The following is a 14698-nucleotide window of genomic DNA, read 5'->3' on the forward strand; positions in this document are numbered from 1 at the left end:
GAGCACAGATCCAATTCCCTAAATCAAGAGTCCCTCACCAACATCATGGAACCTTCCTTAAGGGATAGGAATGAGGAAAGCGAGTAAATTACACAGTGTGCAGCCGTAGTTTCCCAAAGCTTGAGAACAACGAGTATGTAAATTAGCTTAGTTTGTAGGGTGGAAGCCCGGTTTTTAATTCTAATGCAGCTCTCACTGCTATCAGAGTAGATATTCCGTGTAATAGTATACTTTGATCTAAGGTCGCACAGTGTGCTAGAACAGTGATTCTAGAGAGTCATCGAAGCTGAAATTTGTGCATGATTAGTTTCTTGGGAGGATAGGTGGGTATAGTCATATAAGAATCAGTTAAAAAATATTCGTATCTAGATGCCTTAGTGATTTCATTCTACAGAGGTTTATTGTATTCCTGTCTAGGTTTAGGGGTATGTAAATTACACCCAGAATTAGCTTTCCATGTCACTCGAGAAACTATAGTCAAATAGTGTCCGTAGCTTCCACTTTTGCAGTATATCTTGTCTCGTGCAACAGTTGAAATTATCTCCGACATACACCGCCACTTCAGCGTCCTTCATGTTGACCCTATTGGTATGGAATAATTTTAATAGTCTTATATGTGGCATTTAAAAAGACATTTCTCTATCATTCAGGCTCAACCAGGTTTCTGTTACTGCAATATCTGTTTCCTGTACATGCAATTAATCTTAGCACATCAGTCTTAATTTTAGCATTCCTTCTAATGTCTCTGTTTGTTGACTAATTCCTGAAGTGTTTGAGTAATATTCACAAGTTTGTTGTATGGAAGGGTGGGTGCAGGAGGGAAGAGGCGGGACTGACGTAATGATGAGATAAAGAGGGTGGTAAGGGAGAGAAAGTGGGTTTATGAAAGGTTTCTACAACGTAGAAGCGATATATGGGGAAAGGATTATATGGAGAGCAAAAGAGAGGTTAAAAGAGCTTTGAGTACAAATGGAGAGTTCATATGAGAATGGACCAGGTTTTATCAACAAATTGTAATGAGAATAAAAAACGTTTTTGCAGTGCTGGGAAATCCTAGGGAACAAACGGATTTAAAGTTTAAAAAAAGGGGAGCCATTAGAGGAGGAAGTAGAGGTATTTGAAAGATGGAGGGAATATTTTGTGGAATTGTTGAATGATGAAGAGAGGAAGGTACTGACTTCTTGCGTTGAACAGGGAGGTACAACTAATTTTAGGAGTGATTAATAGGTTGATGTGAAGCTGGGGAAAGGAAGTCAGTGGAAAGAGTGAAAACACATAACTGTTAAAAGCTGGTGGGGATATAGTTTTGGAGTGGTTGGTTCCTTTATTCATTATATGCATGACAGAAAGGTACATAGAAACTGACAGAGAGCATGCATAGTTCTTTGGTGTAAGTTATAAGGGGATAAAACTGAGTGTAAGCATTATATGGGAATGAGCCGGTATGGTTGAATTATTCAATGAATTATGAACAAGAAAATTTACAGGACTGCAGAGGAGCAATGAGGTTTTGGTATGTGATGTGTAGACCAGGTGTTTGTATTGAAGCACATATGTGAAGAGTACTTAGATATAAGTAAGCAACTTTTGATTGCATTCATTTAGAAAAGGCACATAACAGGGTGGATTGGGAAGCAATGTGGCAGATGGTGCAATTTTTGGAATAGGTGGAAGATTATCAAGATATTTTAGGAAGGAGATCATGGTAATGAATATGATGTGTATATGGAAGTCATTAAGGAAACTGATAGAGATCCACTTCGGAGATTATTGAGGAAAGTAAAGGCATACGTGCCAATGACTCTAGAATAGGCATTCGGATTAATTCTGACGAGGACACGAGAACTACAGGAACATCTGAATAGATTGATGAAGTAGTCAAGAACTGACAGATGCTGTTTAATATAGACAAATGCAAAGTTCTAAGCGTTGAAAAAGAAAATACCCACAGCCCTTATAAACTAAATAAAGCAGATCTTAATCACTCTTAACGCGAACAACATTGCGTAAGTGTTAGCAATGAAGCAAATAGAATTCTTGATTTCACATCATGAAATATGAATAACAAAAGTCTTCAGGTTGTTCTTCAACTCAATATATCTTTGGTTAGGCCTCATTTAGATTATGCTTCACAGTCCTGGTCACCGTTTTACAGAATGGATGTAAATTCGTTGAAAAACGTACAAAGAAGGATGACAGATGATCCCATATAATAGAAATCTTCCCTATGAGGATAGACTGAGAACCCTGAGTCTATACTCTGTAGAAAGGCGTAGAATTACGGGGGATATTGAATGGCAAACATGAATAAATAAAGGGGATGTAAATAACGTGTTAAAAATATCTAACCAAGCTAGAGTTCATAGCAATGGGATCAAGTAGGCAAAATTTTGATTTAGATAGGATATAGAAAAATATTGGATGAGTGGAACAGACTTCGAGTAACATCATTAAAACTTGAGTAGCTTTAAAAATAGGTTAGACATGTACATGAATGAATGTAAGTTGATGTGAATTGGACCTGCCTAGCATGGGCCAGTAGTCCTGGTGGAGTGCTCCTTTATCTTACATTCTTATGTAAAGAACATTTATGAGGATAGCGCTGGGCAGATTAGGGGTAAGTACGAGGCGTGGGAAACATTCTCGAATTAAAGAAAGTCTTAGGGATGTGTGATGCTACAATGGTTGCTTAATATATTTATTGATTGGGTTGTTAAGGATGTGAACACTAGAGTAGTAAGAAGAAGTGTGGGATTATGATAGTGAATCTGGTATGGAGTGGGAGTCGTCACCGTTGTTATATATTCCAGTTGACACAGTTCTTCTGGGAGATTAGGTAGAGAAATTTGCAAATGGTTGGAAATCAAATTTAAGAGAGTATGTAAAAGAAGGAAATTAAAAATAAACATGGGAAAGAGAAAGTGACGAGAGCATCAAACAATATTTGCAGTGATAATATTATAGGGAAAGAGTATTGAGGAATTAAAAGTGTTCAGATATTAGGAAGTGGACTTAGACGTAGATGTTTGAATGAGACATGAGGTGTGGAGCTTCCAACAGTATTATTCAGAGAGTTGAGGAGGATTGTTGAGGAGGTTTGGATATTTAGAGAGTATGAAGTAAAATAGGATGGCTAAGAGACATTAGACTTGAGAATCCCAGGTAGATAATAAAGTTAGGATGGTTGAAGCTTGGTACACAGTCTGCTGCTTCTATAAAGCTAGTGAGGATGGTTGAAGCTTGGTACACAGTCTGCTGCTTCTATAAAGCTAGTGAGGATGGTTGAAGCTTGGTACACAGAGTCTGCTGCTTGTATCAAGCTAGTGAGGATGTTTGAAGCTTGGTACACAGTCTGCTGCTTCTATCAAGCTAGTGAGGATAGTTGAAGCTTGGAACACAGTCTTCTGCATGCATCAAGCTAGAGAGCATGATCGAAGCTTGGAACACAATCTGCTGCTTGCATTAAGATAGTGAGTATGGTTGAAGCTTGGTACACAGTCTGCTGCTTGTATCAAGCTAATGAGGATGGTTGAAGCTTGATACACAGTCTGCTGATTGTATCAAGCTAGTGAGGATGCTTGAAGCTTGGTACACAGCCTTCTGCTTGTATGAAGCTAGTGAGGGTGGATGAAGATTGGTACACAGTCTGCTGCTTGTACCAAGTTAGTGAGAATGGGTGAAGCTTGGTACACAGTCTGCTGCTTGTACCAAGCTAGAGAGGATGGATGAAGCATAGTACACAGTCCACTGTGTGCATCAAGCAAGTGAAGATGGATGAAGCTTGGTACACAATATGCTGCTTGTATCAAGCAAGTAAGGATGGATGAAGCTTGGTGCACAGTCTGCTGCTTCTGTCAAGCTACTGATGATGGCTGAAGCTTGGTACACAGTGTGCTGCTTGTACCAAGCGAGTGAGGATGGATGATGCTTGGTACACAGTCTGCTGCTTGTATCAAGCAAGTAAGGATGGATGAAGCTTGATGCCCAGTCTGCTGCTTGTATCAAGCTAGTGAGGAAGGATGAAGCTTGGTACACAGTCTCCATCTTGTATCAAACTAGTGAGGATGGATGAAGCTTGGTAGACAGTTTGCTGCTTGTACCAAGCTAGTGAGGATGGATGAAGCTTGGTAGACAGTCTGCTGCTTGTACCAAGCTAGTGAGGATGGATGAAGCTTGGTACACAATCTGCTGTTTTTACCCATCTATTGAGGGTGGATGAAGCTTGGTACACAGCCTGTTGCTTGTATCAAGCTAGTGGAATGAATGAAGCTTGGTACACAGTCTGCTGCTTGTACCAAGCTAGTGAACATGGATGAAGCTTCCTACACAGTCAGCTGCATGCTACTGAGGGTGGATCATGCTTGGAAGACAATCTGCTGCTTGTATCAAGCTAATGAGGATGGATGAAGCTGGTACACAGTCTGCTGCTTGTACCAAGCTAGTGAGGATGAATGAAGTTTGCTACACAGCCTGCTGCTCTTACCCATCTTGTGAGGAATGAAGTTTGGTACACAGTCCGCTGCTTGTACCAAGCTAGAGAGGATGAAGCTTGGAACACAGTGTGCTGCTTTTACACATCTAGTAAGGATGGATGAAGATTGATACACAGCCTGCTGCATATATCGAGCTAGTGAGGATGATTGAAGCTTGGTACACAGTCTGCTGATTGTTCCAAGCTAGTGAGGAGGGATGAAGCTTGGTACACATTCCGCTGTTCGTACCAAGCTAGTGAGGATTGATGAAGCTTTGTACAGAGCCTGGTGCTTTTGTGAAGCTAGTGAGGATGGTTGAAGCTTGGTATACAGTCTGCTGCTTGTATCAAGCTAGTGAGGATTGATGAAGCTTGGTACACAGTCCGCTGCTTGTACCAAACTAGGGAATGGGTGAAGCTTGGTACAGAGTTTGCTGTTTGTACAAAGCTAGTGAGGATGAATGAAGCTTGGTATACAGACTGCTGTTTGTATCAAGCTAGTGAGGATGGTTTAAGCTTGGTACACAATCTTCTGCTTATATCAAACAAGCGAGGATGGATGAAACTTGCTACACAGTCTGCAGCTTGTATCAAGCTAGTGAGGATGGATGAAGCTTGGTACAAAATCTGCTGCTTACATCAAACTAGTGAGGATGGGTGAAAATTGGTACACAGTCCGCTGCTTGTACGAAGCTAGTGAGGGTGGATGAAGCTTCGTACACAGTCTGCTGCTTTTTCCCATCTAGTGAGGATGGATGAAGCTTGGTACACAATCAGCTGCTTGTACCAATCTAGTGAGGATGAACGAAGCTTGGTAAACGTCCTGCTGCTTGTATCAAGCTAGTAAGGATGGATGAAGCTTGGTACATAGTCTGCTGCGTGTAACGAGCCAGTGAGAATGGGTAAAGCTTGGTACACAGTCCACTGTGTGTATCAAGCTAGTGAGGATGGATGAAGCTTGGTACACAATCTGCTGCTTATATCAAACTAGTAAGGAAGGATAAGGATAGGTACAGAGACCGCTGCTTGTACCAAGATAGGGAGGATGGATGAAGCTTGGTACACAGTCTGCTGCTTTTACCCATCTAGTAAGGACGAATGAAGCTTGGTACACAATCCGCAGCTTGCACGAAGCTAGGGAGGATGGATGAAGCTTGGTACACAGCCTGCTGCTTGTATCAAGCTAGTGATGATGAATGAAGCTTGGTACACAGCCTGTTGCTTGTATCAAGCTAGTGAGGGTTGATGAAGCTTGGTACACTATCTGCTGCTTATATCAAACTAGTGAGGAAGGATGAAGATTGGTACACAGACCGCTGCTTGAACGAAGCTAGAGAGGATGGATAAAGCTTGGAACACAGTCTGCTGCTTTTACCCATCTAGTGAGGATGAATGATGTTTGATACACAGCCTGTTGCTTGTTTCAAGCTACTGAGGAGGGTTGAAGCTTGGTACAGAGTCTGCTGCTTGTACCAGGGTAGTGACAATTGAAGATGCTTGCTACACAGTCTGCTGCTTGTATCAAGCAAGTAAGGATGGATGAAGCTTGGTACACAGTCTCCTGCTTGCATTAAGCTAGTGAGGATGGATGAAGCTTGGTGCACAATATGCTGCTTGTAGCAAGCTAGTGAGGATGGATGAAGCTTGGTGGACAGTCTGCTGCTTTTACACAAACTAGTATGGATGGTTGAGGCTTGGTACACAGTCCGCTGCTTGTACCAAGCTAGTGAGGATGGATGAAGCTTGGTACACAGTCTGATGAATTTACGAAGCTAGTAAGGATGGATGAAGCTTAGTTCACAATCAGCAGCTTGTACGAAGCTAGGGAAGATGGATGAATCTTGGTACACTGCCTGCTGTTTGTATCAAGCTAGTGAGGATGGATGAAGCTTGGCACACAGTCTACTGCTTGAACCAATCTAGTGAGGATGAAGCTTGGAACACAATCTGCTGCTTATATCAGTCTAGTGAAAATGGATGTAGATTGGTACACACTCTGCTGCTTGTACCAAGCAAGTGAAGATGTATGAAGCTTTCTACACAGTCCGCTGCTTGCTATTGAGGATGGCTGATGCTTGGTAGACAGTCTGCTGCTTGTATCAAGCTAATGAGGATGGATGAAGTTTGGTACACAGTCTGCTGCTTATACCAAGCTAGGGAGGATGGATGAAGCTTGGTACAGAGTCTGCTGCTTTAACCCATATACTGAGGATGGATGAAGCTTGGTACACAGTCCGCTAATTGTACCAAGCTAGTGAGGATGAATGAAGTTTGATACACAGTCTGCTGCCTTTACCCATCTTGTGAGGAATGAAGCTTGGTACACAGTCCGCTGCTTGTCCAAGCTAGTGACGATGAAGCTTGGAACACAGCCTTCTGCTTTTACACATCTAGTGAGGATGGTTGAAGATTTGTACACAGAGTCTTGTTTTTATCAAGCTTGTAAGGACAGAATAAGCTTGGTACTCAGTCTGCTGCTTTTATCAAGCTAGTGAGGATTGTTGAAGCTTGGTACACACTCTGCTGCTTGCATCTAGCTAGTGGAGAAGGGTTCAAGCTTGGTGCACAGTCCCCTGCTAGTACCAAGCTAGTGAGGGTGAATGAAGCTTGGTACACGTCCTGCTGATTGCATAAAGCAAGTGAGGATGGATGAAGCTTGGTACACAGTCTGCTGCGTTTAACAAGCTAGTGAGAATGGGTGAAGCTTGGAACGCAGTCTGCTGCTTGTTCCAAGATAGTGAGGACGGATGAAGCTTGGTACACAGTCCACTGTTTGTATCAAGCTAGTGAGGATGGATGAAGCTTGATACACAATCTGTTGCTTATATCAAGCTAGTGAGGAAGGATAATGATTGGTACAGAGACCGCTGCTTGTACCAAGCTAGTGAGGATGGATGAAGCTTGGTACACAATCAGCTGCTTGTACCAAGCTAGTGAGGATGAATGAAGCTTGGTACACGTCCTGCTGATTGCATAAAGCAAGTGAGGATGGATGAAGCTTGGTACACAGTCTGCTGCGTGTAACAAGCTAGTGAGAATGGGTGAATCTTGGAAAACAGTCTGCTGCTTGTTCCAAGATAGTGACGATGGATGAAGCTTGGTACACAGTCCACTGTGTGTATCAAGCTACTGAGGATGGATGAAGCTTGATACACAATCTGTTGCTTATATCAAACTAGTGAGGAAGGATAAGGATTGGTACACAGACCGCTGCTTGTACGAAGCTAGGGAGGATGGATGAAGCTTGGTACACAGTCCACTGTGTGTATCAAGCTAGTGAAGATGAATGAAACATGGTACACAATCTGCTACTTATGTCAAACTAGTGAGGATTGATGAAGCTTGGTACACAGCCTGCTGCTTGTATCAAGCTAATGAGGGTGGATGAAGATTGGTACACAGTCTGCTCTTGTATCAAGCAAGTAAGAATGGATTAAGCTTGGTGCACAGGCTGCTGCGTGTATCAAGCTAGTGAGGATGGACAAAGCTTGGTACACAATCTGCTGGTGGTACCAAGCTAGTGAGGATGGATGAAGCTTGGTAGACAGTCTGCTGCTTTTACCCATATAGTGAAAATGGTTGAAGCTTGGTACACAGTCCGCTGCTTGTACCAAGCTAATGAGAATGGATGAAGCTTGGTACACAATCTGCTGTTTTTACCCCTCTAATGAGGACAGATGAAGCTTGGTACGGAGTCTGCTGACTGTACCAAGGTACACAGTCCATTGTGTGTATCAAGCTAGTGAGGACGGATGAAGATTGGTACACAGTCTGTTGCTTGTATCAAGCTAGTAAAGATGGATGAACTTTGGTGCACAATCTGCTGCTTGTATCAAGCAAGAAAGGATGGATGAAGCTTGGTGCACAGTCAGCTGCTTGTATCAAGCTACTGAGGATGGCTAAAGCTTGGTACACAGACTGATGCTTGTATCAAGCAAGGAGGATGGATGACGCTTGGTGCACTGACTGCTGCTTGCATCAAGGTAGTGAGGAAGGATGAAGCATGGTACACATTCTCCTGCTTCTATCAAGCTAGTGAGGATGGACGAAGCTCGGCACACAATCTGCTGCTTGTACAAAGCTAGAAAGGATGGATGAAGCTTGGTAGACAGTCTGCTGCTTTTACCGATATAGTGAGAATGATTGAAGCTTGGTACACAGTCCGCTGCTTGTACCAAGCTAGTGAGGATGGATGAAGCTTGGTAAACAATCTGCAGTTTTTACCCATCTATTGAGGATGGATGAAGCTTGGTACACAGTCTGCTTATTGCACCAAGCTAGTAAGGATGGATCAAGCTTGGTACACAGTCTGATGCTTGTATCTACCTAGTGAGGAAGTATTAAGCTTGGTACACAGTCAGTTACTTGTATCAAGCGAGTGGAGATGGATGAAACTTGTTACACAGTCATCTGCTTGGATCAAGCTAGTGAGGATGGATGAAGCTTGGTACACAATATGCTACTTGAATTAACCTAGAGAGGATGGATGTAGATTGGTACACAATCTGCGGCTTATATCAATGAGGAGAGGATGGATGTAGATTGGTACACAGTCTGTTGCTTGTATCAAGCTAGTGAAGATGGATGAAGCTTCCTACACAGTCCGCTTCTTTCTACTGAGGATGGCTCATGCTTGGTAGACAGTCTGCTGCTTGTATCAAGCTAATGAGGATGGATGAAGCTTGGTGCACAGTCTGCTGCTTGTACCAAGCTAGTGAGGATGGATGAAGCTTGGTACAGAGTCTGCTGCTTTAACCCTTCTAGTGAGGATGAATGAAGCTCGGTACAGAGTCCTCTAATTGTACCAAGCTAGTGAGGATGAATGAAGCTTTGTACACAGCCTGCTGCTTCTATCAAGCTAGTGAGGATGATTGAAACTTAGTACACACTCTGCTGCTTTTACCCATCTAGTGAGGATGGATGAAGCTTGGTACACATTCTGCTGGTCGTACCAAGCTAGGGAGGTTGGATGAAGCTTGGTACACAGTCTGCTGCTTTTACCCATCTTGTGAGGAATGAAGCTTGGTACACAGTCCGCTGCTTCTACAAAGCTAGTGAGGATGAAGAATGGAACACAGTCTGCTGCTTTTACACATCTAGTAAGGATGGATGAAGATTGGTGTACAACCCGCTGCTTGAGCAAAGCTAGTGAGGATGGATGAAGCTTGGTACACAGCCTGCTGCATGTATCAAGCTATTGAGGATGATTGAAGCTTGGTAAATAATCTGCTGCTTGTACCAAGCTAGTGAGGATGGATGAAGCTTGGTACACAGTCTGCTGCTTTTACCCATCTAGTGAGGATGGATGAAGCATGGTACACATTCCGCTGCTAGTACCAAGCTAGACAATGGGTGAAGCTTGGTACACAGTCAGCTGCTTTTACCCATTTAGTGAGGATGATTGAAGCTTGGTACACAGTCTACTGCTTGTACCAAGCCAGCGAAGACGGATGAAGCTTGGTACACAGTTTCGTGTTTGTATATAGCTTGTGAGGATGGATGAAGCTTGGTAAACAGTTTGCTGTTTGCATCAAGCTAGTGAGGATGGTTGAAGCTTGGTACACAATCTGCTGCTTATATCAAACTAGTTAGGATGGATGAAGATTGGTACACAGTTCTCTACATGTACCAAGCTAGTGAGGATGAAGCTTCGTATACAATCCGCTGCTTGTACCAAGCTAGTGAGGGTGGATGAAGCTTAGTACACAGTCTGTTGCTTTTACCCATCTAGTGAGGATGGATGAAGCTTGGTACACAGCATCCTTCTTGTATCCGGCTAGTGAGGATGGTTGAAGCTTGGTACACGGTCAGCTTCTTGTACCAAGCTAATAAGGATAGATGAAGCTTGGTACACAGTTTGCTGCTTTTACCCATCTAGTGAGGATGGATGAAGCATGGTACAGAGTCCGTTGTTTGCACCAAGCTAGTGAGAATGGATATTGGTACACAGCGTGCTGCTTGTTACAAGCTATAGAGGAAGGAGGAAGCTTGATACACTGTCTTCAGGTTGCATCATGCTAGTGAGGATGGATGAAGCTTGGTACATAGCCTGCTGCTTGTATCATGCTAGTGAGGATGTATGAAGCTTGGTACACACACTGCTGCTTTTACCCATTTAGTGAGTGTAGATGAAGCTTGATACACATTTACCTGTTTGTATCAATCTAGTGAGGATGGATGAAGCTTGGTTCAGAGTCTCCTGTTTTCATCAAGCTAGTAAGGATAGAATAAGCTTGGTAGTCAGTCTGCTGCTTTTATAAAGCTAGTGAGGATTCATGAAGCTTGGTGCACAGTATGCTGCGTGTATGAAGCTAGTGGACAAGGGTTGAAGCTTTGTGCACAGTCCGCTACTAGTACCAAGCTAGTGAGGATGAATGAAGCTTGGTACACAGTCTGCTGCATTTACTAATCTAGTGAGGATGGATGAAGCTTGGTACCGAATAAGCTGCTTGTACCAAGCTAGTAATGATGGATGAAGCTTGGTACACAGTCTGCTACTTGTATCAAGCAAGTAAGGATGGATGAAGCTTTGTGGACAGTCATCTGTTTGTATCAAGCTACTGAGGATGGCTAAAGCTTGGTACACAGACTGCTGCTTGTATCAAGGAAGTAAGGGTGGATGAGGCTTGGTGCACAGGCTGCTGCTTGTATCAAGCTAGTGAATAAGGATGAAGCTTGGTACACAATCTGCTGGTGGTACCAAGCTAGCGAGGATGGATGTACTTTGGTAGACAGTCTGCTGCTTTTACCCATAAAGTGAGGATGGTTGAAGCTTGGTACAGAGTCCGCTGCTTGTATCAAGCTAAGGAGGATTGATGAAGCATGGTACACAATCTGCTGCTTGTATCAAGCAGGAAAGGATAAATGAAGCTTGGTGCACAGTTAGCTGCTTGTATCAAGCTACTGAGGATGGCTGAAGCTTGGTACACAGACTGCTGCTTTTATAAAGCAAGTAAGGATGGATGACGCTTAGTGCACAGACTGCTGCTTGTATCAAGCTAGTGAGGAAGGATGAAGCTTGGTACACAGTCTCCTGCTTCTATCAAGCTAGTGAGGATGGACGAAGCTTGGTACGCAATCTGCTGCTTGTGCAAAGCTAGTGAGGATGGATGAAGCTTGGTAGACAGTGTTCTGCTTTTACCCTTATAGTGAGGATGGTTGAAGCTTGGTACACAATCCGCTACTTGTACCAAGCTAGTGAGGATGGATGAAGCTTGGTACACAGTCTGCTGCTTGAACCAAGCTAATGAGGATGGATGAAGCTTGGTACAGAGTCTGCTGCTTTATCCCATCTAGTGAGGATGGATGAAGCTCGGTACAGAGGTCGCTAATTGTACCAAGCTAGTTAGGATGAATGAAGCTTGGTACACAGCCTGCTGCTTTTATCAAGCTAGTGAGGATGATTGAAGCTTTGTGCACAGTCTGCTGCTTTTACCCAACTAGTGAGGAAGGATGAAGCTTGGTACACATTCCGCTGGTCGTACCAAGCTATTGAGGTTGGATGAAGCTTGGTACACAGTCTGCTGCTTTTACCCATCTTGTGAGGAATGAAGATTAGTACACAGTCCGCTGCTTCTACAAAACTAGTGAGGATGAAGCATGGAACACAGTCTGCTGCTTTTACACATCTTGTAAGGATGGATTAAGATTGGTACACACCCTGCTGCATGTACCAAGCTAGTGAGGATGGATGAAGCTTGGTACACAATCAGCTGCTTGTACCAAGCTAGTGAGGATGAATGAAGCTTGGTACACGTCCTGCTGATTGCATAAAGCAAGTGAGGATGGATGAAGCTTGGTACACAGTCTGCTGCGTGTAACAAGCTAGTGAGAATGGGTGAATCTTGGAAAACAGTCTGCTGCTTGTTCCAAGATAGTGACGATGGATGAAGCTTGGTACACAGTCCACTGTGTGTATCAAGCTACTGAGGATGGATGAAGCTTGATACACAATCTGTTGCTTATATCAAACTAGTGAGGAAGGATAAGGATTGGTACACAGACCGCTGCTTGTACGAAGCTAGGGAGGATGGATGAAGCTTGGTACACAGTCCACTGTGTGTATCAAGCTAGTGAAGATGAATGAAACATGGTACACAATCTGCTACTTATATCAAACTAGTGAGGATTGATGAAGCTTGGTACACAGCCTGCTGCTTGTATCAAGCTAATGAGGGTGGATGAAGATTGGTACACAGTCTGCTCTTGTATCAAGCAAGTAAGAATGGATTAAGCTTGGTGCACAGGCTGCTGCGTGTATCAAGCTAGTGAGGATGGACAAAGCTTGGTACACAATCTGCTGGTGGTACCAAGCTAGTGAGGATGGATGAAGCTTGGTAGACAGTCTGCTGCTTTTACCCATATAGTGAAAATGGTTGAAGCTTGGTACACAGTCCGCTGCTTGTACCAAGCTAATGAGAATGGATGAAGCTTGGTACACAATCTGCTGTTTTTACCCCTCTAATGAGGACAGATGAAGCTTGGTACGGAGTCTGCTGACTGTACCAAGGTACACAGTCCATTGTGTGTATCAAGCTAGTGAGGACGGATGAAGATTGGTACACAGTCTGTTGCTTGTATCAAGCTAGTAAAGATGGATGAACTTTGGTGCACAATCTGCTGCTTGTATCAAGCAAGAAAGGATGGATGAAGCTTGGTGCACAGTCAGCTGCTTGTATCAAGCTACTGAGGATGGCTAAAGCTTGGTACACAGACTGATGCTTGTATCAAGCAAGGAGGATGGATGACGCTTGGTGCACTGACTGCTGCTTGCATCAAGGTAGTGAGGAAGGATGAAGCATGGTACACATTCTCCTGCTTCTATCAAGCTAGTGAGGATGGACGAAGCTCGGCACACAATCTGCTGCTTGTACAAAGCTAGAAAGGATGGATGAAGCTTGGTAGACAGTCTGCTGCTTTTACCGATATAGTGAGAATGATTGAAGCTTGGTACACAGTCCGCTGCTTGTACCAAGCTAGTGAGGATGGATGAAGCTTGGTAAACAATCTGCAGTTTTTACCCATCTATTGAGGATGGATGAAGCTTGGTACACAGTCTGCTTATTGTACCAAGCTAGTAAGGATGGATCAAGCTTGGTACACAGTCTGATGCTTGTATCTACCTAGTGAGGAAGTATTAAGCTTGGTACACAGTCAGTTACTTGTATCAAGCGAGTGGAGATGGATGAAACTTGTTACACAGTCATCTGCTTGGATCAAGCTAGTGAGGATGGATGAAGCTTGGTACACAATATGCTACTTGAATTAACCTAGAGAGGATGGATGTAGATTGGTACACAATCTGCGGCTTATATCAATGAGGAGAGGATGGATGTAGATTGGTACACAGTCTGCTGCTTATATTAAGCAAGGATGGAAGAAGCTTGGTGCACAGTCTGTTGCTTGTATCAAGCTAGTGAAGATGGATGAAGCTTCCTACACAGTCCGCTTCTTTCTACTGAGGATGGCTCATGCTTGGTAGACAGTCTGCTGCTTGTATCAAGCTAATGAGGATGGATGAAGCTTGGTGCACAGTCTGCTGCTTGTACCAAGCTAGTGAGGATGGATGAAGCTTGGTACAGAGTCTGCTGCTTTAACCCTTCTAGTGAGGATGAATGAAGCTCGGTACAGAGTCCTCTAATTGTACCAAGCTAGTGAGGATGAATGAAGCTTTGTACACAGCCTGCTGCTTCTATCAAGCTAGTGAGGATGATTGAAACTTAGTACACACTCTGCTGCTTTTACCCATCTAGTGAGGATGGATGAAGCTTGGTACACATTCTGCTGGTCGTACCAAGCTAGGGAGGTTGGATGAAGCTTGGTACACAGTCTGCTGCTTTTACCCATCTTGTGATAAATGAAGCTTGGTACACAGTCCGCTGCTTCTACAAAGCTAGTGAGGATGAAGAATGGAACACAGTCTGCTGCTTTTACACATCTAGTAAGGATGGATGAAGATTGGTGTACAACCCGCTGCTTGAGCAAAGCTAGTGAGGATGGATGAAGCTTGGTACACAGCCTGCTGCATGTATCAAGCTATTGAGGATGATTGAAGCTTGGTAAATAATCTGCTGCTTGTACCAAGCTAGTGAGGATGGATGAAGCTTGGTACACAGTCTGCTGCTTTTACCCATCTAGTGAGGATGGATGAAGCATGGTACACATTCCGCTGCTAGTACCAAGCTAGACAATGGGTGAAGCTTGGTACACAGTCAGCTGCTTTTACCC

The 14698-nt window shown here is 43.6% G+C and overlaps 1 long non-coding RNA gene across 1 annotated transcript in view; it reads right to left on the reverse strand.

Annotated features, from left to right (window-relative positions):
- Positions 1 to 344: 344 nt before the first annotated feature.
- Positions 345 to 14698, reverse strand: part of LOC128695553 (uncharacterized) — a 52524-nt gene continuing 38170 nt past the window's right edge. The window contains exon 2 of the long non-coding RNA XR_008408025.1: positions 345 to 582. This is a non-coding gene — a long non-coding RNA (uncharacterized lncRNA). The remainder of the gene's footprint in view (positions 583 to 14698) is intronic.

This window comes from Cherax quadricarinatus, chromosome 42 (genome assembly GCF_038502225.1).
Source record: "Cherax quadricarinatus isolate ZL_2023a chromosome 42, ASM3850222v1, whole genome shotgun sequence".
Lineage (NCBI taxonomy): Eukaryota > Metazoa > Arthropoda > Malacostraca > Decapoda > Parastacidae > Cherax > Cherax quadricarinatus.